Source organism: Brienomyrus brachyistius, unplaced genomic scaffold (assembly GCF_023856365.1).
Source record: "Brienomyrus brachyistius isolate T26 unplaced genomic scaffold, BBRACH_0.4 scaffold32, whole genome shotgun sequence".
NCBI classification, from domain to species: Eukaryota; Metazoa; Chordata; class Actinopteri; order Osteoglossiformes; family Mormyridae; genus Brienomyrus; species Brienomyrus brachyistius.
The window spans coordinates 1,931,218-1,956,833 of record NW_026042307.1 but is presented as its reverse complement, the minus strand read 5'-3'; the positions used below and the strand labels follow the sequence as shown (position 1 = coordinate 1,956,833).

Here is a 25,616-nt window from a genome sequence, read left to right as displayed (position 1 = left end):
GCAGGGCCTGAGAGCTGTGGGCCTGAAGGTGTTGGGACCTGAAGGAAGAGGGGTCTGAGAACGGAGGGGCCTGAGGGCTGCAGGGCCTGAGAGCTGTGGGCCTGAAGGTGTTGGGACCTGAAGGAAGAGGGGTCTGAGAACGGAGGGGCCTGAGGGCTGCAGGGCCTGAGATCTGGGGGCCTGAGGGTGCCGGTGCCTGAGGGAGGTGGGGTCTGAGAGCGGCGGGGCCTGAGGGCTGCAGGGCCTGAGAGCTCGGGGCCTGAGGGTGCTGGGGCCTAAGGGAGGTGGGGTCTTTGAGCTGCGGGGCCTTAGGGCTCCAGGGCCGGAGAGCTGGGGGCCTGAGTGTGCCAGGGCCTGAGGGAGGGGGGGCCTGTGATCTGCGCGGCCTTAGGGCTGCAGGGCATGAGAGCGGCAGGGCCTGAGGGCTGCAGGGCCTGAAAGCTGGGGGCCTGAGGGTACTGGGGCCTAAGGGAGCTGGGGTCTTTGAGCGGCAGGGCCTGAGGGCTGCAGGGCCTGAGGACTAAGGGCCTGAGGCTGCCAGGGCCAGAGGGAGTTGGGGTCTGACAGGGTCTGAGGGTGCTGGGGCCTGAGGGCTGCAGGGCCTGAGAGCGGCAGGTCCTTGGGGCTGCAGAGCTGGAGAGCTGGGGGCCTGAGGGTGCCAGGGCCTGAGGGAGGTCGGGTCTGAGAGCTGTGGGGCCTTGGGGCTGCAGGTCCTGAGGGAGGTGGGGTCTGAGAGTGCTGGGGCCGGAGGCCAGCAAGGCCCGAGAGCTGTGGGGCCTGAAGGATGCGGGGTCTGAGACTGGTGGGGCCTGAGGACTGCAGGGCTTGAGAGCTGGGGGCCTGAGGGCTGCAGGGCCTGGGAGCTGCGGGGTCCTTAGGACTACAGGGCCTGAGATCTGGGGGCCTGAGGGTGCCGGTGCCTGAGGGAGGTGGGGTCTGAGAGCGGCGGGGCCTGAGGGCTGCAGGGCCTGAGAGCTCGGGGCCTGAGGGTGCTGGGGCCTAAGGGAGGTGGGGTCTTTGAGCTGCGGGGCCTTAGGGCTCCAGGGCCGGAGAGCTGGGGGCCTGAGTGTGCCAGGGCCTGAGGGAGGGGGGGCCTGTGATCTGCGCGACCTTAGGGCTGCAGGGCATGAGAGCGGCAGGGCCTGAGGGCTGCAGGGCCTGAAAGCTGGGGGCCTGAGGGTACTGGGGCCTAAGGGAGCTGGGGTCTTTGAGCGGCAGGGCCTGAGGGCTGCAGGGCCTGAGGACTAAGGGCCTGAGGCTGCCAGGGCCAGAGGGAGTTGGGGTCTGACAGGGTCTGAGGGTGCTGGGGCCTGAGGGCTGCAGGGCCTGAGAGCGGCAGGTCCTTGGGGCTGCAGAGCTGGAGAGCTGGGGGCCTGAGGGTGCCAGGGCCTGAGGGAGGTCGGGTCTGAGAGCTGTGGGGCCTTAGGGCTGCAGGTCCTGAGGGAGGTGGGGTCTGAGAGTGCTGGGGCCGGAGGCCAGCAAGGCCCGAGAGCTGTGGGGCCTGAGGGATGCGGGGTCTGAGACTGGTGGGGCCTGAGGACTGCAGGGCTTGAGAGCTGGGGGCCTGAGGGTGCTGGGGCCTGAGGGAAGTGGGGTCTAACAGCGGTGGGGCCTGAGGGCTGCAGGGCCTGAGAGCTGGGGGCCTGAGGGTGCTGGGGCCTGAGAGCTGTGGGGGCTTACAGCTGCAGGGCCAGGGAGCTGCGGGGCCTTAGGGCAGCAGGGCCTGAGAGCTGGTGGGCCTTATGGCTGCAGGGCCTGAGATCTGGGGGTGAGGGAGGTGGGGTCTGAGAACGGCGGGGCATGAGGCCTGCAATCCTTGAGAGCTGGGGGCCTGAGTGTGCCGGGGCCTGAGGATGGTGGGGACTGAGAGCGGCGGGGCCTGAGGACTGCAGGGCCTGAGAGCTGCGGGGCCTTAGGGCTGCTGGGCCTGAGAGCTGGGGGCCTGAGGGTGCTGGTACGTGATGGAGGTGGGGTCTGAGAGTGGCGGGGCCTGAGGGCTGCAGTGCCTGAGAGCTGGGGGCCTGAGGGTCCCGGGGCCTGAGGGAGGTAGGGTTTGAGAGTAGCGGGGCCTGAGGGCTGCAGGGCCTGAGTGCTGTGGGGGCTTACGGCTGTAGGGCCTGGGAGCTGCGGGGCCTTAGGGCAGCAGGGCCTAAGAGCGGGTGGGCCTTAGGACTGCAGGGCCTGAGATCTGAGGGCCTGAGGGTGCCGGGGCCTGAGGGAGGTGGGGTCGGAGAGTGGCGGGGCCTGAGGACTGCAGGGCCTGAGAGCTGGGGGCCTGAGTGTGCCGGGGCCTGCAGGTCGTGGGGTCTGAGAGTGGCGGGGCCAGAGGGCAGCAGGGCCTGAGTGAGGTGGGGTCTGAGAGTGGTTGGGCCTGAGGGCTGCAGGGCCTGAGGGAGGTGGGGTCTGAGAGTAGCGGGGCCTGAGGGCTGCAGGGCCTGAGAGCTGTGGGCCTGAAGGTGTTGGGACCTGAAGGAAGAGGGGTCTGAGAACGGAGGGGCCTGAGGGCTGCAGGGCCTGGGAGCTGCGGGGTCCTTAGGACTACAGGGCCTGAGATCTGGGGGCCTGAGGGTGCCGGTGCCTGAGGGAGGTGGGGTCTGAGAGCGGCGGGGCCTGAGGACTGCAGGGCCTGAGAGCTGTGGGCCTGAGTGTGCCGGGGCCTGAGGGAGGAAGGGTCTGAGAACGGCGGGGCCTGAGGGCTGAAGGGCCTGGGAGCTGCGGGGCCGTAGGGCTGCAGGGCCTGAGATCTGGAGGTCTGAGAGTGCCGGGGCCTGAGGGAGGTGGGGTCTGAGAGCGGCGGGGCCTGAGGGCTGTAGGGCCTGAGAGCTTGGGGCCTGAGGGTGCTGGGGCCTAAGGGAGGTGGGGTCTTTGAGCTGCGGGGCCTTAGGGCTCCAGGGCCGGAGAGCTGGGGGCCTGAGTTTGCCAGGGCCTGAGGGAGGGGGGGCCTGTGATCTGCACGGCCTTAGGGCTGCAGGGCATGAGAGCGGCAGGGCCTGAGGGCTGCAGGGCCTGAAAGCTGGGGGCCTGAGGGTACTGGGGCCTAAGGGAGCTGGGGTCTTTGAGCAGCTGGGCCTGAGGGCTGCAGGGCCTGAGGACTAAGGGCCTGAGGCTGCCAGGGCCAGAGGGAGTTGGGGTCTGACAGGGCCTGAGGGTGCTGGGGCCTGAGGGCTGCAGGGCCTGAGAGCAGCAGGTCCTTGGGGCTGCAGAGCTGGAGAGCTGGGGGCCTGAGGATGCCAGGGCCTGAGGGAGGTCGGGTCTGAGAGCTGTGGGGCCTGAGGGTACTGGGGCCTAAGGGAGCTGGGGTCTTTGAGCAGCTGGGCCTGAGGGCTGCAGGGCCTGAGGACTAAGGGCCTGAGGCTGCCAGGGCCAGAGGGAGTTGGGGTCTGACAGGGCCTGAGGGTGCTGGGGCCTGAGGGCTGCAGGGCCTGAGAGCAGCAGGTCCTTGGGGCTGCAGAGCTGGAGAGCTGGGGGCCTGAGGATGCCAGGGCCTGAGGGAGGTCGGGTCTGAGAGCTGTGGGGCCTTAGGGCTGCAGGTCCTGAGGGAGGTGGGGTCTGAGAGCGGCAGGTCTTGAGGGCTGCAGGGCCTTAAAGCTGCGGGGCCTTAGGGCTGCAGCTTCTGAGAGCAGCAGGGCCTGAGGGCTACAGGACCTGAGAGCTGGGGGCCTGAGGGTGCCGGGACCTGAGGAGTGCAGGGCCTGACAGCTGGGGGCCTGAGAGAACTGGGGCCTAAGGGATCTGGGGTCTTTGAGCGGCGGGGGCTGAGGGCTGCAGGGCCTGAGAGCGGGGGGCCTGAGGCTGCCAGGGCCAGAGGGAGTTGGGGTCTGACAGCGACAGGGCCTGAGGGTGCTGGGGCCTGAGGGCTGCAGGGCCTGAGAGCGGCAGGTCCTTGGGGCTGCAGAGCTGGAGAGCTGGGGGCCTGAGGGTGCCAGGGACTGAGGGAGGTGGGGTCTGAGAGCTGCGAGGCCTTAGGGCTGCAGGTCCTGAGAGCTGGGGGCCTAAGGGAGGTGGGGTCTGAGAGCGGCAGGTCCTGAGGGCTGCAGGGCCTGAAAGCTGCGGGGCCTTAGGGCTGCAGGTCCTGAGAGCAGCAGGGCCTGAGGGCTACAGGACCTGAGAGCTGGGGGCCTGAGGGTGCCGGGGCCTGAGGGCTGCAGGGTCTGAGAGCTGTGGGGCCTGAGGGATGCGGGGTCTGAGAGCAGTGGGGGCTTACGGCTGAAGGGTTTGGGAGCTGCGGGGTCTTAGGGCAATAGGGCCTGAGAGCTGGTGGGCCTTAGGTCTGCAGGGCCTGAGATCTGGGGGCCTGAGGGTGCCGGGGCCTGAGGGAGGTGGGGTCTGAGAGTAGCGGGGCCTTAGGGCCTGAGAGCTGGCGACCTGAGGCTGCCAGGGCTTGAGGGAGGTGGGGTCTGAGAGTGGCAGAGCTTGAGGGCTGCAAGGCCTGAAAGCTGGAGGCCTGAGGATGCTGGGGCCTAAGGGAGGTGGGGTCTTTGAGCGGCGGGGCTTGAGGGCTGCAGGGCCTGAGAGCTGGGGGCCTGAGGCTGCCAGGGCCTGAGGGAGGTGGGGTCTGAGGGTGCTTGGGCCTGAGGGCTGCAGGGCCTCAGAGCTGGGGGTCTGAGTGTGCCGGGGCCTGAGCGTCGTGGGGTCTTAGAGTAGCTGGGCCTGAGGGCTGCTGGGCCTGAGAGCTGGGGGCCTGAGGGTGCTGGGGCCTGAGGGAGGTGGGCTCTGAGAGCAGCAGGGCCTGAGGGCTACTGGACCTGAGAGCTGGGGGCCTGAGGGTGCCGGGAACTGAGGGATGCGGGGATCTGAGAGCGGTGGGGCCGAAGGGGTGCAGGGCCTGAGAGCTGGCTGGCTGAGGGTGCTGGGGCCAGAGGGAGGTGGGGTCTGAGAGTGGTAGGGCCTGAGGGCTGCAGGGCCTGAGAGCAGTGGGGGCTTATGGCTGCAGGGTCTGGGAGCTGCGGGGCCTAAGGACAGCAGGGCCTGAGAGCTGGTGGGCCTTAGGGCTACTGGGCCTGAGATCTGGGCGCCTGAGGGTGCCGGGGCCTGAGGGAGGTGGGGTCTGAGAGCGGCGGGGCCTGAGGGCTGCAGGGCTTGGGAGCTGGGGGCCTGAGGGTGCTGGGGCTTTAGGGAGGTGGGGTCTTTGAGCGGTGGGGCCTGAGGGCTGCAGGGCCTGGGAGCTGGGGGCCTGATGGCGGCGGGGACTGAGAGCTGGGGCCCTGAGGGTGACGCAGACTGAGAGCGGCGGGGCCTTTGGGCTGCAAGGTCTGAGAGCTGTGGGGCCTTAGGGCTGCAGGGCCTGAGAGCTGGGGGCCTGAGGTTGCTGGGGCCTGATGGAGGTGGGGTCTGAGAGCTGCAGGGCCTTTGGGCTGCAGGGCCTGAGAGCTACGGGGCCTTCAGGATGCAGGGCCTGAGAGCTGGTGGGCCTTTGGGCTGCAGGGCCTGAGATCTGGGGGCCTGAGGGTGCCGGGGCCTGAGGGAGGTGAGGTCTGAGGGCGGCGGTGCCTGAGGGCGGCGGTGCCTGAGGGCTGCAGGGCCTGAGGGTGCTGGGGCCTGAGGGCTGCATGGCCTGAGAGCTGGGGGCCTGAGTGTGCCGGGGCCTGTGGGAGGTGGGGTCTGAGAGTGGTGGGGCCAGAAGGCAGCAGGGCCGGAGAGCTAGGGGCCTGAGGGTGCTGTGGCCTGAGGGAGTTGGGGTCTGAGAGCGGCGGGGCCTGAGGGCTGCAGGGCCTGAGAGCTGCGGGGCCTTAGGGCTGCAGGGCCTGAGAGCGACAGGGCCTGAGGGGTGCAGGACCTGAATGCTGGGGGCCTGAGGGTACTGGGGCCTAAGGGAGCTGGGGTCTTTGAGCGGCGGGGCCTGAGGGCTGTAGGGCCTGAGGACTAAGGGCCTGAGGCTGCCAGGGCCAGAGGGAGTTGGGTTCTGACAGCGACAGGGCCTGAGGATGCTGGGGCCTGAGGGCTGCAGGGCCTGAGAGCGGCAGGTCCTTAAGGCTGCAGAGCTGGGGGCCTGAGGGTGCCAGGGCCTGAGGGAGGTCGGGTCTGAGAGCTGTGGGGCCTTAGGGCTGCAGGTCCTGAGGGAGGTGGGGTCTGAGAGCTGTGGGGCCTTAGGGCTGCAGGTCCTGAGGGAGGTGGGGTCTGAGAGCGGCAGGTCCTGAGGGCTGCAGGGCCTGAAAGCTGTGGGGCCTTAGGGCTGCAGGTCCTGAGAGCAGCAGGGCCTGAGGGCTACAGGACCTGAGAGCTGGGGGCATGAGGGTGCCGGGGCCTGAGGGCTGCAGGGCCTGAGAGCTGTGGGGCCTGAGGGATGCGGGGTCTGAGAGCAGTGGGGGCTTACGGCTGAAGGGTTTGGGGGCTGCGGGGTCTTAGGGAAATAGGGCCTGAGAGCTGGTGGGCCTTAGGTCTGTAGGGCCTGAGGGTGCCGGGGCCTGAGGGAGGTGGGGTCTGAGAGTAGCGGGGCCTTAGGGCTGCAGGGCCTGAGAGCTGGCGACCTGAGGCTGCCAGGGCTTGAGGGAGGTGGGGTCTGAGAGTGGCAGAGCCTGAGGGCTACAAGGCCTGAAAGCTGGGGGCCTGAGGATGCTGGGGCCTAAGGGAGGTGGGGTCTTTGAGCGGCGGGGCTTGAGGGATGCAGGGCCTGAGAGCTGGGGGCTTGAGGCTGCCAGGGCCTGAGGGAGGTGGGGTCTGAGAGCGGTGGGGCCTGAGGGCTGCAGGGCGTGAGAGCTGGGGGCCTGAGGGTGCTGGGGCCTAAGGGAGGTGGGGTCTTTGAGCGGCGGGGTCTGAGGGTGCTTGGGCCTGAGGGCTGCAGGGCCTCTGAGCTGGGGGTCTGAGTGTGGCGGGGCCTGAGGGCTACAGGACCTGAGAGCTGGGGGCCTGAGGGTGCCGGGGACTGAGGGATGCGGGGTCTGAGAGCGGTGGGGCCGAAGGGGTGCAGGGCCTGAGAGCTGGCTGGCTGAGGGTGCTGGGGCCGGAGGGAGGTGAGGTCTGAGAGCGGCAGGGCCTGAGGGCTGCAGGGCTTGGGAGCTGGGCGCCTGAGGGTGCTGGGGTCTTAGAGTAGCTGGGCCTGAGGGCTGCAGGGCCTGAGAGCTGGGGGCCTGAGGGTGCTGGGGCCTGAGGGAGGTGGGCTCTGAGAGCAGCAGGGCCTGAGGGCTACAGGACCTGAGAGCTGGGGGCCTGAGGGTGCCGGGGACTGAGGGATGCGGGGTCTGAGAGCGGTGGGGCCGAAGGGGTGCAGGGCCTGAGAGCTGGCTGGCTGAGGGTGCTGGGGCCGGAGGGAGGTGAGGTCTGAGAGCGGTAGGGCTTATGGCTGCAGGGCCTGGGAGCTGCAGGGCCTTAGGACAGCAGGGCCTGAGAGCTGGTGGGCCTTAGGGCTGCAGGGCCTGTGATCTGGGCTCCTGAGGGTACCGGGGCCTGCGGGAGGTGGGGTCTGAGAGCGGCAGGGCCTGAGGGCTGCAGGGCTTGGGAGCTGGGCGCCTGAGGGTGCTGGGGCTTTAGGGAGGTGGGGTCTTTGAGCGGCGGGGCCTGAGGGCTGCAGGGCCTGAGAACTGCAGGCCTGATGGTGCCAGGGCCTGACGGAGTTGGGGTCTGACAACGACAGGGCCTGAGGGTGCTGGGGCCTGAGGGCTGCAGGGCCTCAGAACTGGGGGTCTGAGTGTGCCGGGGCCTGAGAGTCGTGGGGTCTTAGAGTAACCAGGCCTGAGGGCTGCAGGGCCTGAGAGCTGGGGGCCTGAGGGTGCCGGGGCCTGAGGGAGGTGGGGTCTGAGAGTAGCGGGGCCTGAGGGCTGCAGGGCCTGGGAGCTGGGGGCCTGAAGGCGGCGGGGACTGAGAGCTGGGGCCCTGATGGTGGCGGGGACTGAGAGCGGCGGGGCCTTTGGGCTGCAAGGTCTGAGAGCTGTGGGGCCTTAGGGCTGCAGGGCCTGAGAGCTGGGGGCCTGAGGTTGCTGGGCCCTGAGGGTGGCGGGGACTGAGAGCGGCGGGGCCTTTGGGCTGCAAGGTCTGAGAGCTGTGGGGCCTTAGGGCTGCAGGGCTTGAGAGCTGGGGGCCTGAGGTTGCTGGGGCCTGAGGGAGGTGGGGTCTGAGAGCTGCGGGGCCTTTGGGCTGCAGGGCCTGAGAGCTGCGGGGCCTTCAGGATACAGGGCCGGAGAGCTGGGGGCCTAAGGCTGCCGGGACCTAATGGAGGTGGGGTCTGAGAGCTGCGGGGCCTTAGGGCTGCAGGGCCTGAGAGCTGCGGGGCCATCGGGCTGCAGAGCCGGAGAGTTGGGGGCTGAGCGTGCTGGGGCCTGAGGGAAGTGGGACCTCTGAAGGGTGGCTGCAGCCGTACACTTCTCCCCCTTATCCCTTACTTCTCAATGTGAGAAACACATGATGTGACGTGAGTGTGTGAAGTGGTTGTAATGCGTGTGTCTCAGTCAATGAGTGAGACTTTAGAGGCCTAAAACAATGTGGATGTTAAATCATGTATGCACATAGGAGATGCACATCAGATATGGTTTTACTGAAATAATTTAGATTTAAGTACTTAACAGAGAAGTTCAATGGCCTGTTATTTATGGGCATGATCTTTATGTGGAATTTGTGGAATCACTCTCTCCTGAGAGATAACCTTCTTGCAATATTCTGAAATAAAGAGTTACTCTTTGGCTCCCTCTGGTGAGATTTCTAGAAAATTGATTTGACTTATCAGCTCCTCATTCAAATAAGGTACAACCTGTATAACCTCAGTAACCATATTATAAGGGTCTGGGGGTAGGATTTTATTAAATTTGGAGATTTGATTTGATTAAGGAGATTTCATTCAATTAAGACAACTGATTTTATGCATCAGAATCAATCATTTCTATCACAATTTGATTCTATTAATTGATTATTTAATTGCTTTGATAGCCAATTCAAAATTCAAACCTTTTTTAAATTTACTGATAAAATTATACAAATATTACTATGGTAATTTAGCTACACATAATTAATGGGACACAAATGAAGTAGAATTGCAGAACAATAATTTTTATTATTAAATATGGAAAAGAGACCAGTGTAAAATTGCCAAAAGGCCATCTACTGAATGAAAGTTACATTTTTATAGCTTTTCAAGACACTCACAGAGCTTCATAGAACCAAAGGGGAGTCACTTCACCCACCACCTCAGTGTAGCACCCAACTGGATGATGCAACAGCAGCCATTCTGCACCAGTACACTCAACACAGTCACTCAGGTGGTGAAAGGGCAGGAGAGAATTCACCAGTTAGATACAAGGGATGAATAGGAAGCCAGATCTGACAGGACCATAGTGGGAAATTTTAACGAGCACATCAGGGAACCGCCCCTATTCTTTCATAAGATGCTGAAGGACCTTTAATGACCTCAGAGAGGCAGGAGTTTTACATCTCATCCAATGGCACCAACTTTTACAGTCCCCATCACTGCACTGGGATCCATATACCCCACAGGGTGGGCTAACCTGTTGGCCACACCTTGCAGCAGCAACACTGCTTTCCTAGATGGTCTCCCATCCAAGCACTGGTCAGGCCCAATGCTGCTTAGCTTCAGATGGATTCTCAAGTTTGAACTGCAGGTGGTATGAATGCTGAACCATAAAGAAAAAAATGAAACGCATTAAAGGAAGTGCTGACGGGACAAGGGCTTGAGGGATGGGTTTGCTGGCCGTGAAACCTGCCAAGCTTGCTGGCACAGATTAGCAGAATGACATTACATCATTTTTATTATGTGGAAAATGAAAGACTGATCTGCACCCCAGATTAAATAATAAATTATAAACATGTCATGGTACTTTGAAATGTCTTCTAAGTGGTGAATAAGTCGATGAAATCCCTCATTGTCCCTATGAAAAATGACTGATTGTTTAATGCAATCATCCCCTTTATTTTAGTAGGTGTGCCTTTAACTCTGGTGCTGCTAACTCTGAATATTAATTTAGTTTATATATTGGCCAACAATATTGGCCAAGACTGACACATTGGATCATTGCCAATATCTTGATCATGACTGTCACATGATGATTTTTTTTTCTTGCTGGTTTTGTTGATAATCTATCTTTTGCTGTTAAAATAAACCTACCAGTGAAGTTATAGACTTCTCATTTCTTTATTAATGAGTCAACTTAATAATTCAGCAGGGGATCAAATAATTATTTCCCTTACTGTACATAGTCACCAATTGTGTTGTAACTAAGACTGAGATAATTATTACATTAACTAATTTGGTCCATGGTTGATTAAGCATGTAACAGTATATTATTTGTGATCCCTCAAGTAACCTGTAGCTATTAAATGCTGTATGTAACTCAATTACGTAATACTTTACTTGAGGGTACACAAATAAAGTAATAGTACAAGCTAGCTTGCAACAATTAACCATTTCCCATCATTAAGCAATTATGAAAGTTCAGATATTCCAGGCATAAACTATATTAGTTAACTATTTATTAGTAAGTTAACTAATATAGTTCGTTAACTGAATACATGAACCATCGTGATAGACTAATGATGAATCACTTATGTAAGTCGCTCTGGCTAAGGGCGTCTGCCAAATGCTGTAAATGTAAATGTAAATGAATGAACAAGAGATCAGTATGTAGCAACACTTGGTTACTGGTAAATTAATGCATTAAGTCAGTGTGAACAACTACATTATTTGTGTCCCCTCAAGTACAGTGTGACCCTTAAGGCATAATGTTATGGTTGGCAGCCATTCTTTGGTTCCACCTAGGGGCACAGTTGGGGCATGGATAAACTGGCAGATTTGGGGGGTCCACCACTTCACAGAGGCCGTTAAATAAGCCTACATGAAATGATAAAACTGTATGATGTAAGTTTCAACTATTTAAACCTAGAAATAATATGCAACCACTATCGTAAATAATACCAATGTATGGATATTCAACAGATTAACCTACTTCACCCCCTAACAGATAAATCAATCAAACTGAATCAGGCAAATGAAAAACTGAAACTGAGAGAAAGGTTGTCTCAGGAGTAGTGTAGTCTGCGCAATGAAGCAGAATTGTCAAAAGAAATGTCTTTTTTGGGTGGCTGTCTTACAAGTTTATTTTATAAAAGGTAGGTGAGGGGGGACAGGAGGGTCCAAGGTGACATTTTGTCAGGGGCCCAGAATTTCTAGCTGTTCCACTGGCTCCACCATTTACACACAGTTCAGACACAAGTATATGAGTCATTTTGAATTCCTTTCTCACAGTGTCTGGCTCTTCACTCACATGCACTGCTTTTGAACTCGTGTTTTAAAGAGACATTGGAACGTAGATCAATTGATAAATTGAAAGCTTTGACTAGCTCTGCTCCTTCTTTATCACAACAGAATGATACAGTGTCTGTATTACTGCTGACGCTGTACCGATGCATCAGTTGACCCCCTTCACCTCTCTTCTATCTCTTCTGAACAAGACCCTGAGATACTAAAACTCCTCTGCTTGAGGCAGCAACTCATCCCCGAAAAGAGTAATCCACCCTTTTCCGGTTAAGAACCATGGCCTCAGATTTAGAGGTGCTGATCCTCATCCCAGCCTCCTCACACTAAGCTGCAAACCACCCGAGTACATGCTGCAGGTCACCAGCTGACGATACCAACAGGACCACATTATCTGCAAAAAGCAAAGATGCGATCCTGAGGCCCCCAAACTGGACCCCCTCTGTCCCTTGGCAACAAGCTTGAAATTCTATCCATAAAAGTTATGCAGAACTGCCGAAAGAGCAGTAGACTGGTTGAGTACACTGCCCTGAATCCTTGTAAGGGTGAAGAGCTGGTCCAGCATTCTGGGAGTGTGAGCCCCCCTGAAGTTATAACACATCCTCCAGTCCCCGTTTCTTAAAGATTGGGACCACCACCCCAGTCTGCCAATCCAAAGGCACTGACTCCAATGTCCACGCAATGTTGAAGAGGCGTGCCATCCAAGACAGCATGAATACATCAAGAGTTTTCAAAAACTCATGATTAATCTCACTCACCTCCAGAGTCTTACCATCAAAGAGTATTTTGAATACTTCATTGAGCTCAGCCCTAGAGAGGATTCAGGAGACTCTCGAAATATTCTTTCCACTGCCTGACTATATCTCCATATCTCCAGGTCGACTGAAGTACTTCTCTATAGCCTCACCAAACCCCTCCCACACCTTAGATTTGCTTCAGTGACCGGCAAAACTGCTTTCCCGTTGGCCTGCCATTATTTATCAGCTGTTTTAGGAATCTCACAAGCTAACCAAGCTGAGAAAGCCTCTTACTTCAGCCGAACAGCTGCCTTTACCGCTGGCGTCCACCACCGGGTACAGGGATTGCCGCCATGACAAGCACCAATTACACTTGTAATTGAAAGATTGCAGGTTCGAATCCCCGACCAGCAAGGCACCACTGAGGTACCCTGAGCAAGGTACCGCCCCCAAGCACTGCTCACCGGGCACTGAATTAGCTGCCCCCTGCTATGTCACATTGTCACATATGGGTTAAACGCTGAGAACATATTTCATTGTTGTGCACTGTGTGCTGTGGTGTGTCGACAATGAAAATTAATCACTAAAATTCTAAACCTAGCAGCCACAGCTCTGCATCGCCATCTCAGCAATGGAGCTCAATGTCCTCTGATTCCCTCAGGATGCAAAAGAAGTTCTGCCAGAGGTGTAAGTTCACAGGCAGGGATGTCCTCTCTCCCTCTCACTATTTGCAATTTTTATTGAAGCACTAGCATCAGCAATTAGACAGGCTATAGTGATTAAAGGCATTAAATGCCTGAATGTAGAACATAAGGTAAGTCTTTATGCGGATGATGTGTTACTTTTTCTCCAGCATTCACAAACCACTCTTTCTGAGGTAATTACATTAATAAACTCATTTTCAGGAGTCTCAGATTATTCAATAAATTGGTTCAAATCTACAGTTCTTCCAATTAATTGTTCCTTCCAGAATAATTCTCCCACTCCACTGCAGTCTGGAGATATTAAATATTTAGGTACTAATGTTTCACCTAGGGGCAGCATGGTGGTGCAGTGGTTAGCACTGATGCCTCACACCTCTGGGACCCGGGTTCGAGTCTCCGCCTCGGTCACATGTGTGTAGTGTTTGCATGTTCTCCCTATGTTGTCGTGGGGTTTCTTCCGGGTATTCCAGTTTCCCCCACAGTCCAGAAACATGCTGAGGCTAATTGGAGTTGCTAAATTGCCCGTAGGTGTGCATGTGTGAGTGAATGGTGTGTGAGTTTGCCCTGCGATGGGCTGGCCCCCCATCCTGGGTTGTTCCCTGCCTCGTGCCCATTGCTTCCAGGATAGGCTCCGGACCCCCCGCGACCCAGTAGGATAAGCGGTTTGGAAAATGGATGGACCTAGGCTGGCAGATTTAACTAAACTAAACCATATCCCACTTTTAAAGAAAGTAGAAGATGATCTGGTTAGATGGAAGTCCCTACCCATATCACTTATGGGAAGGGTCGCCTCAATAAAGATGATTGTTTTGCCAAGAATTAATAATTTATTTGCAACGATCCCTAGCAAACCATCACCTGATTGGTTTAGCTCTCTGGACTCCACCATCTCTAAATTCTTTTGGAAAGATAAACCCCCGTATATTAGCTTAAAAACACTGCAAAGGCCTAACTTTCACCACTATTTCTTAGCCAACAGGCTCCAAAACATCTCAGGGTGGTTAAAACATATCCTCTTAGATGAGCCTTGGCTAGACGTAGAACAGGCACTATGCAATAATATAGAACTAAAGCCAACTAAAACAGAATAAAGGAAATGTAGCAATCTCTTCAGTTACAGACCCCAATGAGAAGACAACTCGTAGCCCAGGAGAGATAAATATGATATTTAGGGACTTAAAAATTATGCTCACCTAATATTAAACCAACCAATTCTGAAATAGAAGAGTTCTTAAACAACTTCGACCTACCAAAATAAAACAATGAACAAATAACGGCATTAGAGTTACCTCTCTCAATAGTGGAACTTTACGATGCACTTCAATGTATGCCTGACGGGAAAGCCCCAGGTCCAGATGGATTTCCAGCAGAATCCTACAAAACATTTTGGCCTCTGCTAGCACCACTATTCCAAAGAATGGTTATAGAAATGAAAGAAATTTGCATAATTCCTCCAAATATGAATTGTGCAGATATTAACCAGCTCCTCAAACCTGATAAAAACCCTGCTCTCCCATCTAGCTGTCCACCAATATCACTCATAACTGCAGATCTTAAAATCATCACAAGGCACTGGCTAGTAGAATTGAAAAAGTAATACCTTATATAAAATATCCGGATCAAACAGGGTTCATTAAAGACAGACAGTCCACTAACAACATGAGGAGATTAATTAACATAATAGACTACTGCAACATTCAAAATAAGGAAGCTATAATCGTCGCATTGGACGCAGAAAAGGCTTTTGACAGAGTAAACTGGAAATGTCTAGTGGCAACCTTACGAAAATTTGAATTTAGCGAGAACTTCGTAACCTGGATTAAACATTTTTACAGTCCACCTAAAATCTGCATAAAAAAGAATGAGCAAATCTCCCCAAGCTTCATTCTCAGAAGGGGCACTAGACAAGGTTGTCCACTTTCTCCATAATTATTTGCTCTATTTATTGTACCATTGACAGCAGCAATTTGGAAAAATAATAATTTCAAAGGAATTCAGACAGCAAATATTACCCATAAAATTAGTCTTTATGCGGACTGTATGTGTCATGCCCGGCTCGTCCGCTCCTCCTGTGTACCACGCCCCCGGATTACCCACGTGTTCTTTCCCGATTGTACCCAGCTGTGTCTGCTTCTTTTCAATCAGTCCTGTGTATTTCAGTCCGTGTCTTACCTTAGTCCTTCGTCCGTAATTGATGTCTGTTGCCGTCCTGTATTCCCTGCCCCGGATTGCTTCCAATAAACCCCCGTTTTCCCGTGTCCCGCTTGCCTGCCTCCTGATTCCCCGCATGATCGCCGCTCTGCCCGCGATCTCCCGTGACAGAATGACGGACCACAACAAGGCTGAATACATCTCCGAGGAGGAGTACTTCCGCCTCGGAGAACAGGTGGTTTTCTGGAGATCCCAACCCGGTATCTCGGAAGATCTACCTGCGTGGAGCCTCGTCCTCCGGTGTGAGAAGACCCTCGGGGAGCTAGCCCTCGACCTAGAAGCCCGCTTGGCCGAGGAGCTGCGCGAGGGTCTCCTGCGGATAGCTCAGCTCCGGACCAAGCGCTCAGTCGCTCCCAGCGAGCGGGGACCCGTCCTTCCGCCGTCCGCATTGGCGGACGTAGCTCCACCTCCCGCCGCTACCAAGAGCCGGAGGAGGAGACGGAAGGAACCAGCGATCGCCCCGACGATCGCCTTAAGGGCATGTGCCCTCATCCCGGCGGCCCAGCCGGAGGAGGATCGTGAGGTCTCCCCAATCGCCCGGATGGTCCCTAGCTCTGCTAAGCTGTCTCCCCAGGCAGCCTCTCCTGTCCGGAGAGCACCGGTCCCGGCTACGCCGTCGGAACGGCCGCCGCCGCCCGCGGACCCCGCAACCGTGCGGCCGCCGCCGCCCGCGGACCCGCCTTCGCTGCCGCCGCCGCCCGCGCAGCCGCCTTCGCTGCCGCCGCCGCCCGCGCAGCCGCCTTCGCTGCCGCCGCCGCCCGCGCAGCCGCCTTCGCTGCCGCCGCCGCCTGCGCAGCCGCCTTCGCTGCCCCCTTCGCCTGCTGCAGCTCCCGGGCCGGCGCCCCCACTGCAGCCACCTGCAGCTCCCGGGCCGGCGCCCCCACTGCAGCCACCTGCAGCTCCCGGGCCGGCGCCCCCACTGCAGCCACCTGCAGCTCCTGGGCCGGCGCCCCCACTGCAGCCACCTGCAGCTCCCGGGCCGGCGCCCCCACTGCAGCCAGCTCCAAGTCCTGACCGCGCTCCAAGTCCTGACCGCGCTCCAAGTCCTGACCGCGCTCCAAGTCCTGACGCAGCCCCAGCTCCTGTCCCTTTCACCCTAGTCCCCGAGGTGGTCCCGGACGACTCCATCTTGGCTCCTCCCTCTTCGGAGGTGGAGGAGCTGGAATGGGACCCCTCGGGGATGGAACTTGTGACTGTTTCTCCCTCGCCCCGGCGAACTCGACCCCGACCTAGGGTCATCATGTCTGTGTCCCGTAAAGGGAGGGGACACAGATGCAGGGCTGGGGTCCCGCCGGGGTCCCGCCCGCCCTGCCCCCTGGCTCGCCCTGCCTCGCCTGCGCTGGGGCTTGGTTGGCACCCGCGGGTCCTGGCCCTCCGGGTCGGCTGTCGCCTGCGGGTCCCTCTCCGGTGCCTCGTCGCCCTGCCTCGCTCCCCTCTCCGGTGCCTGGTCTGTCGCCTGGGGGCTCCCCGACGGCGGCTCCTCGGTCGCCTGCGGGGCCCCCACCTTCGGCCCGTCGGAGGACGTCGCCGCCTGCAGCGGCTCCCCCCCTCGCCTTGCCTTCGCCCTGGCCCCTTCCAGCTCCCTCGTCCCCTTCCCTGGTGCTCCCTCCTGCTCCCTCCCTGGCCCCTCCACGGGTCCCTCGCCCTGTCTCCTCGGCCCCTTCTCGGTCCCCTCCGGCTCCGACCTCCCGGCCGTCTGCGGCCCCTCCGGCTGCCGCCCGTCGCCCGCTGGGGCTCCCACGGGCTCCCCTTTGTTCCCCCGCCTTCTCTCCCTTCTCTCCTGCCCTGGTCCCTCCTTCGTTTGCTTCCCCTTTCTTGGTCCCGCCTGTCTCTGCTCCCCCTCGCTTTGTTCCTCCCGTCTGCACTCCGTCTCTGTTCCCTTCGTTCACTCCTGGTCCTTTTGTTCCTCCTGTTCCCGCTGTGTCCCCTTTCCTGATCTGTCTCTCCGCTTTCCCTGCCCTTTGTCAGCTCCTGTCTTACGTTCTGTCTCTTGCCATGTTTTGTGCTTCGGTCCTGTTCCCCGTCCTGCGTTGATTCTGTTCTTGTTTTTCGGGTCCTGTTTTGCCTCGTTCCGTCCGTCGCCCCCTTCCTTGGCGCGCCCGGAGTAGCGCGCCTTTGGGGGGGGGTTCTGTCATGCCCGGCTCGTCCGCTCCTCCTGTGTACCACGCCCCCGGATTACCCACGTGTTCTTTCCCGATTGTACCCAGCTGTGTCTGCTTCTTTTCAATCAGTCCTGTATATTTCAGTCCGTGTCTTACCTTAGTCCTTCGTCCGTCATTGATGTCTGTTGCCGTCCTGTATTCCCTGCCCCGGATTGCTCCCAATAAACCCCCGTTTTCCCGTGTCCCGCTTGCCTGCCTCCTGATTCCCCGCACGATCGCCGCTCTGCCCGCGATCTCCCGTGACAGTATGTACCGTATTTTTCGGACCATAAGGCGCACCGGATCATTAGGCGCACTATAAATAGTTGTGTCAATTTTCATAAACAAGGCGCACTGGATTGTAAGGCGCATCAATTCAGCGAGACAAAGCGGCCAGATAAATAAATTGAGTAATATTTGACTTATTATAAAGTCAATAATTTCAATAACTCTCAACATTTTTCAGTTTTAATTCATGAAATACGAAATTAACTGAATAATTTCAAAAACTCAAAAATGTTCAGCTGTAACTCCTGAAATACAAAACAATACACATACTTGTCAGTTCATTCCTCTTCCGCAAATCCTTCAAAATCTTCACCATCAGTGTCTGAGTTAAACAGTTGCACGATTGCGGCGTCAAGCAGACCCGCATCCCTCTTCTCCTCATCCGAGTCAGTCTCATTGCTGTTACTTGGTTACTTGTTATTTAATATTAAATTCTCTCGCAGCTGCTGTCACGATCGCGGGCAGGCACAGCAGCGATCGTGCGGGTAGGCGGGTAAGGAACAGGCAAACAGGTCGGAACCAGGGCAAACTAGGGGTTTTAATATGGGAACTGGGAGCAGGGAACATCAGATGCAGAAAGACCACAATGACGGTTCAGGGGAACAGGTAAGACCAGGACTTAAATAGGACGTGACTAATCAAAATAAGCAGACACAGATGGGTACAATCGGGGAAGCACACGTGGGTAAGCAGGGGGCGTGGCACACACGAGGAGCGGACGAGCCGGGCATGACAGCTGCTCTATTTCCATGTTGATCTGCGTGACTGATTGCCTTAAGCTTGAATTCCGCTTCGTAAGCATGTCTCTTCACAGGAGCCATTTTGGGGTCATTAAATACAGACGACAATGTTACGGTAATTATTATGTCAAAAATATAATGTGTATTACTCATCCCATGGGCAAAATACTCAGCGGCGCAGCTAGGTCCGTAAACACAGCTGGAAGTCATACACAAGGCGCACTGGAATATAAGGCGCACTGTTGATTTTTGACAAAAATATAGGCTTTTAAATGCGCCTTATGGTCTGAAAAATACAGTATTACTTTTTCTTCAAAATACACAAGGCTCTCTCTCTGAGACTATAAGACTTATAGATAAGTTCTCCTCCATCTCAGATTACTCTATTCATTCGAACAAGTCAATTATTCTTCCAATATATTGTGACTTCCTGTCCAATCCAACTATCCCACTTCAATCTGGGGACATTAGATACCTTGGTATTCACATTTCTACCAAGCTGTCAGATCTGACGCAATTAAACCACAGTCTTCTGCTTAAAAAGATAGAAGATGACCTGGCACGGTGGAGTAATCTGCCCATGTCACTTATGGGAAGAGTAGCAACAATCAAAATGATGATCATGCCAAAAATGAACTATGTGTTCTCAGTGGTTCCGTGTGAGTCAACCTCCTCTGGCTTGGTTAAAATCACTGGACTTCTTAATCTAAAAATATTTATGTAAATCCAAGCCACCATGAAAAGTTTAAAAACTTTACAGAAACCCAAAAACTGTGGAGGTATGGAGCGTCCTAATATGTACAACTACTTTTTTGCTAATAGGTTGATATATGTCCTAAAAAGGACTACGCAAACAATTTAGACCTTAACTGGCTGGATATCGAGCAAACTTTCTGTAACGATATTCGAATCCAGGACCTGCCATTTATCAGTCACATACTTAAACAACATTGCTGTTTTAAGAGCATTAACATCAGCACATGGATGACAGCCTGGTGGGAATTTCATAAAATGAACCAAACTTCACTGGTCCCATGCAAACTGACACCCATCTGGAACAACCCTGACATCCTGCTAAATAAAAAAACATCCCAGCATGGCATAATAAAGGAATCATGCGCCTCAAACATATACAGTAATCCAAGACAATCGCATGATCTCATTTGACAAAATAGCAAAAACTTATGGCATTGAGAAAAACAAATACTTAGAATATCTTCATCTTAAATCAATAATACATCATAGATGGTGCCGTAAGTAATTATATCTGGAGATTTCAGCTAAAGTAACAAACTTCCTAATAACACCAATTAAAAAACTACTATCTAGGATTTGTGTGCATCTAGCATAATCGGATACAATGATCTCTCTCGTTACCCACAAATGGGAAAGGGATTTACTCATCAACCCAGACACTAACATCTGGAGGCAAATTTGCTTGAATACCTTTCGAATGACTCAGAACAACCTGCAGCTAATACAGTACGAAATGTTACACCGAACGCACTACACAGGGCAAAGGATGTTCCAGATGGGTATTAGAAATACTGACATATGCGTAACTTGTAAGACGGAACAGATAATTTCCTGCATGCTTTCTGGTACTGCACTCCAGTCAACGAATTCTGGCAAAGGATCTGTGAAGACTTATCGGCACACCTAGGGCATCCCATCCCATCATCCCCCTCACTCTGCCTGCGTGGGGACCTCACTAACATTAATACAGACAGGAATAAATCTTGCATGCTTCTCACAGTACTAACCATTGCCAGGAAAACAATCCTTCTGAACTGGAAGTCAAAAGAGAGTTTAAGCATAACTCAGTTCAAAAATCTACTCTTAGACTATGTTTCCATGGAGAGGATGTCTGCCTGTAAGAAAAATTAATTGACAGAATTTGAACGTACTTGGACTCCAATAATTAATTTTAAAATGTAATGTTCCCTGGGGTGGTGGGGTCTTTCCCCCCCTGGAATGGGGGCTGGGGGGCGGGGGGGGCTGGTGGTTATGGTCCTCCGGTATTCTTCTTGGCTGGAGTTCCGTGGTTGGTGCCTCTGGGTGGCTATTGGCCTGCCCTGTTGGGGATCGTGCGAGGGATGGGGGGTTCTGCACCCCCCGGGATGTGTTGCGCACTGGGGAGGGGGTCGGGGGGGTGGGGACTCTTAGATGCCTGCACTGCTGTACTGGGGTGGGTGGGTTTGGGGTGTGGGCTCTGTCGGCTGGGGTCATGGCCACATGCCACGGATGGTCGTCCACATGCGGTGGGGCGTGGCCTACCCGGGCCCGTTGCCTGGTGGGGGCGGGTCGGTGTCTGCTGTTGGCGTTCTCGGCGTCGGGCCCATGGGCACTGTGAGGTGGTTGGGGGGGGGGTATTGATGGAGGGGCTTCCACGTTGCTTGGGGGGGGGGGGGCTGGGGTGGCTGGAGGGTGGGGGTCACCCTGCCTGGCCGGACTGGATCTCCGTTTGCTGGTGGATCTAGGGCTGTCCCATTCTTGGCTGCTAGCTGGGGTCACATCGATTGGGTGTAGTAGGGTGGGACTCTTCCGTTCTACGCCTGGGGGGGGTCCCCTGCTGTCGGGCTGCCTGCGCCGCCCCTGAGCACCCCTGTTGACCGCCCCTACTGGCTGTGCAGGGTCTAATCGGGGCCACTCGGGGATCCTGGCACTCCCCCGACACCACATTTCAAACGACATTAGGGCTTTCAGGGGCAGTGGGCAGGTGCGCCGAAACACGGCCTCTCGATATTTACTTGCATATTAGACACCACATGACACTAGGGCTGAGGAGGTGGATTGAGGCAGGTGGTGCTCTGCCGTCTGCCAGCGGTGGGGTGCTCCTGCCTCGACTGCTCACCTGCTTTTTGCACTTTAGTCATATACACAGTCCATATTACATTAGGGCCTTGGGGTGCGGGGAAGGGGATGAGGGACTCCACTGTCTGCCAGAGGTGGGCCGTCATACTGTAACTGCAGCCACTAATTCTAATGCATTGTAGACATAAACACACAACTCTCTCACACATATATATACACACTTTACACTAACGTGGGACAGGGAAGCGATGGGGGCTGAGGGGCCTCCCCTAACTCTCTGTCTCTGGCCCTGACCGGTGTGGGTGGCCTCTTTTTGAGGGCTGTAGGGCGTGTGGTCCTTGGTTCTGCTGCGCCGTGGTGGGGCCCTTGCGGGCCGTCTGGGGAATCTTGAGACTCTTTGGGTTCTTCTAGGCGAATTGGGGGATTGGGTTTGGGCCGGGCAGGGGGTCTGTTGCTCTCCGGTTACCGGGGGTCTGCTCCAGGGTGGGGGGGAGGCACTTTGTATGGGCCTTCCTTCGATCATCTTGCAGTGTCAGGGGGGCTTGCCAGGTCACTGCGGTGGATGGCGATCCGCACTGCCGAGAACGAGCCTCCCTCCATCCATCCATCCATTTTCCAAACTGCTTATCCTACTGGGTCACGGGGGGTCTGGAGCTTATCCTGGAAGCAATGGGCACGAGACAGAGAACAACCCAGGATGGGGGGCCAGCCTATCGCAGGGCACACTCGCACACCATTCACGCACAAATGCACACCTACGGGCAATTTAGCAACTCCAATTAGACACAGCATGTTTTTAGACTGTGGGGGGAAACTGGGGTACCCGGAGGAAAGCCCATGACGACATGGGGAGTACATGCAAACTCCACACACCTAGTCAAACACCTTAGAGTAAATCAACACAGAATAAGATGAGGCGAAGTGAGGAGGAGGAGAGAGACAGGTGCTGCTAGGGTGAGACAGGCGGTTCTCGCGGAGTCCTTTAGTGTTGCAGGCAGGAATTATCCGGGTACAGAGGTAGGAAATGTGGAGCTGCTGGCAACATGTAGCATTGCTGCTGAATTATGGGAAAATGACCTGCGTCTGTCTCCTAGGCTTAGGGTTTTGTGTTGATTTTTAAGCAACAGGAGTTCCCCACATGCTTAAAACTGTGGAATCCCATTTTGTTCAAATTTACATTAATAAATCCATCCATTTTCCAATCCTACTGGTTCGCGGGGGGTCCTGAGCCTATCCCGGAAGCAATGGGCACAAGGCAGGGAACAACCCAGGATGGGGGGCCAGCCCATCGCAGGGCACACAAACACACCAGTCACTCACACATGCACTCCTATGGGCAATTTAGCAAGTCCAATTAGCCTCAGCATGTTTTTGGACTGTGGGGGGAAACCGGAGAACCCAGAGGAAACTCCATGATGACATGGGGAGAACATGCAAACTCCACACACATGTGACCCCAGCGGAGACTCGAACCTAGGTCCCAGAGGTGTGAGGCAACAGTGCTAACCACTGCACCACCATGCCGCCCCTGTTGTTATTTATTGTTGTTATAAGTTTTTTTATTGTTGTCATCATTATCCTGCTATTACTATTTTGTTGCTTGATGTCCTTTTTGTGTTCTGTGTGTTATGGTTGTTTGTACTCTGCATTCCTCTACACTTTGTTTTCTCCATCCCACCTTTATCATTATTATTTCTATTTACCTTTTATTTTATTTTTTGTCCATGGTGAGTAATGTCTGTAATTGTTATGATTGTTGTGTCTGTGTCCTCCTCCTCCCCCTTTTTTATTTACTTTTTTATAATCACGGTACTAAGGTGGATGAGTTCAGAGTGGCCACACTGGAATTGAATATCTTTATTCTGTAACTTTCATTTAAAATAAACTTGTCCTCCGAAGAGGGCGGGTGGTAGTGGGAAGAAAAAAAAACTAATTAAGAAGTTGCTGCACTATCATAATTGCAACAACTGTCCTTCACAAGTGTCTGAAACGCATGGATGCCCAGATCCTCCAAGACAAGAGGACAATGCAGATGTTCCACCATTTACAACAGACTACACAGAAGGACTTGCATAGAGATGCTTTTGCATTGTGCCACTTTAAGTAGACATTTTAGACTTTATTTACATTTTCATCATTCTACTCGGATCAGATACATTTTCTTTTTCAATGAGCAAATACATTTTAAAAGCAAAAGTGTATATTTTATCTGGAATGATACAGAAACAGCCATAACATCCAACATGAGTTAAGAAAACAATATTTATTTATTCAGTTTCTGGTACATTTGACCCAGTTGCATCTTTCTCTGCATCAACATATCTAGTTGTAAACGAAGAATTTTCATTTTCATCTCATGTTCTTCTTTCAGACACTTTAGCTTTTGCTGATGAAATTCAATTGCCAGCCTGTCCTGGAGAGAGAGTCCTTGGTGAGCAGTACTGGCTGACTCTGCCACCCTTGTTCCTTCAGATGTGACCGGTGAATGAGTTTGCCGGTCCATATCATTTTGTCCTTGGAACAAGAAAAGTCCATATGTATGGTCAAATAAATGCAGATTACATGAAGAGATTTTTCACATCAGATGACACAGAAGTAAATGAAAGTTTTAAAGGAGAGAAAAAAGGCAAAGTGAAATGTTCTCACATACTCGGGGTAGATGTGTCTGACCCCTCCGGATGGTTATCCACAGGTTCAGTGGCGAATTCCTCAACGTTTGCCTCAGGTTCCACACCTAAAAACAATACTGCATGGTGAGTACAGGCATTTGTTCCACTTCTTTACCTTCTTCTTCAGCTTAGCCCATGAACACAGGCTAGTTGCTCAGTGGAAAGGTGTGTGATCTACAGGTGATGCCATACCTGGCTCAGCCTCTGTAGCTGGGCTGCAGAAATCATCCTTAGCAGGAGGGCTGTGTGCTTCCTGACACTGATGCAGAGTCTGGTCCAACGTAAGAAAATTGTGGACGATACTTCTGACGAAGTACTGCCCAGCAAACTTCCACTGAGACCCTGCTTTCACAATTGCATTTGGTGCCTCATATTTGGCGAAGCACCTGTTTTTGCCCTTTGTAATGGTGAATTCCATACTTCGTGCAACGCCCCCTTGCTCATAAAAAACCTCCACGCGGTACACTACTCTCTTAACCTTGCACATTTTGGTGAATGTAAATTCGCAGTTGATCCGTGCTCCAGAAAATCTCAGACTGAGATGATCATCGGATACGGTAAGATTTATACTCTGGGTTCTAGAACTTATACACGTAAGCAACTGATTATGCACGTAAACTACTGTTCCAAGATCTCCATGGAAACGGACTGTAACTGAAAGGAAGAACGTCACTTTGTGGACGAAATGTATTTCGTGAGTGAAAGAAATGCCTTTTGTGTGCATAGAGGGGGCGCATCTGTGTATTAAATTTCAATTACTGCCGGCTTTGATTTTGCATACCTATGTAACTACGTTTAACTTTAATTTCAATGTCATTAAAATTTAATAAAATGCCATTTACATGTAGTAGAACTTGAAACATTCTATTAATTTTTTTTCTTTTTTAAAAAAACTGTTGTATGTACTCATTAGTGTCACTGTTTTCTTTACATTTTTAATATTTTTAAGGCTAGCCAATGAAAAATCGCGCCGCCGATTCCCTCCCGTCGTCGGTTATATCACCCTGCCGCTGAATAACACTGTCCCTGATAGTTCAGATCAGACACACTGAATATATAGCCTGCGTGTAGAATACAAGGTCAAAATAACAAACGATTAATACCAGGAGTCACAGACTGTATGCGGATCCTCCTAGAACCGACGCATTTCTTTCATTCACCAAATGCGTTTTGTGAACGAAATGACATTGTTCAGCTGATATATTCAGCTATGGAAGTAAATCAATGACAAAAGTCCTTGATGGACAAAACAAGCACGTTGAATTAAAATGATCGAATAAAAAGGCATTGCATTAATGATGCTTTAAATTCTTAGGAACTGTAATTTAATTTGTGTATAAATTTAAACATTGAACATTTCAACTGAAAATATTTCAGTTGCAATTTCATTGCTTAAATATTCAACACAAAAAAAAACAAATCGGCTTCCAAAATTCAGTTCCAAAACATACAGCTTTTAAAGTGAATCTATATAATTCAGCCACATGAATTCAGTTAATTTATTTTCGCATCTTGAACAAATTCAGCTGAGAATATTCGATGTGCTTTATTCGCATCTTCGTTATTTAAGGGGTAATATACAGCCCTCTTACTTCTGCTTTGCAATATTAAGTCCTGTTATTTTCGCTTTTTCAAACACGCTGTCACAATTTCAATGGTTTAAAATGCGGTCCGAAATTCAACCTGCTACATCCGGGACTAGCGGGATGAGCGACAGGCTGCCTATATAGTTTGCCTCAGGAATCGCGGTCAAAATGGAGCAAGCGGTAAGTACGAGTTCTGATTGACTTGGCAGCAGATTTTCTTTGATTGTGTCATTTATGAATTTTGTCGTTTACCGGTCAATACGATAAATTACTGTGCCCCCAACTAATAGGTTGCATTAATTATCACCAAACTTATCTTGCTAACGTAAGATGCCTGCGGGCAACTACAAGGTCCGCTAGCTTGCAAGCTGGCCAGCTAGGTAGATGGGATGGGATAGTAGTCGACTTGGGGACTGACAGGTGCGCGATGTCGGCCATGACACCAGAAGTCACGTGTCCGCACTGTGACACGCCCCCATTCGCCATTTTGAGTGTTTCGCTGATGTAAACACATTTGGTTAACTTAAAATTT

General features: G+C 54.0%; 1 long non-coding RNA gene across 1 annotated transcript; it reads right to left on the bottom strand.

Moving 5' to 3' along the window:
• Positions 1 to 23,073: 23,073 nt before the first annotated feature.
• LOC125721210 (uncharacterized) lies at positions 23,074 to 24,001 on the bottom strand. The gene is made up of 3 exons (XR_007385724.1): positions 23,691 to 24,001; positions 23,480 to 23,563; positions 23,074 to 23,343 (listed from the first exon to the last, which is right to left on the bottom strand). It is a non-coding gene; the product is annotated as an uncharacterized LOC125721210 (long non-coding RNA).
• Positions 24,002 to 25,616: the final 1,615 nt, after the last annotated feature.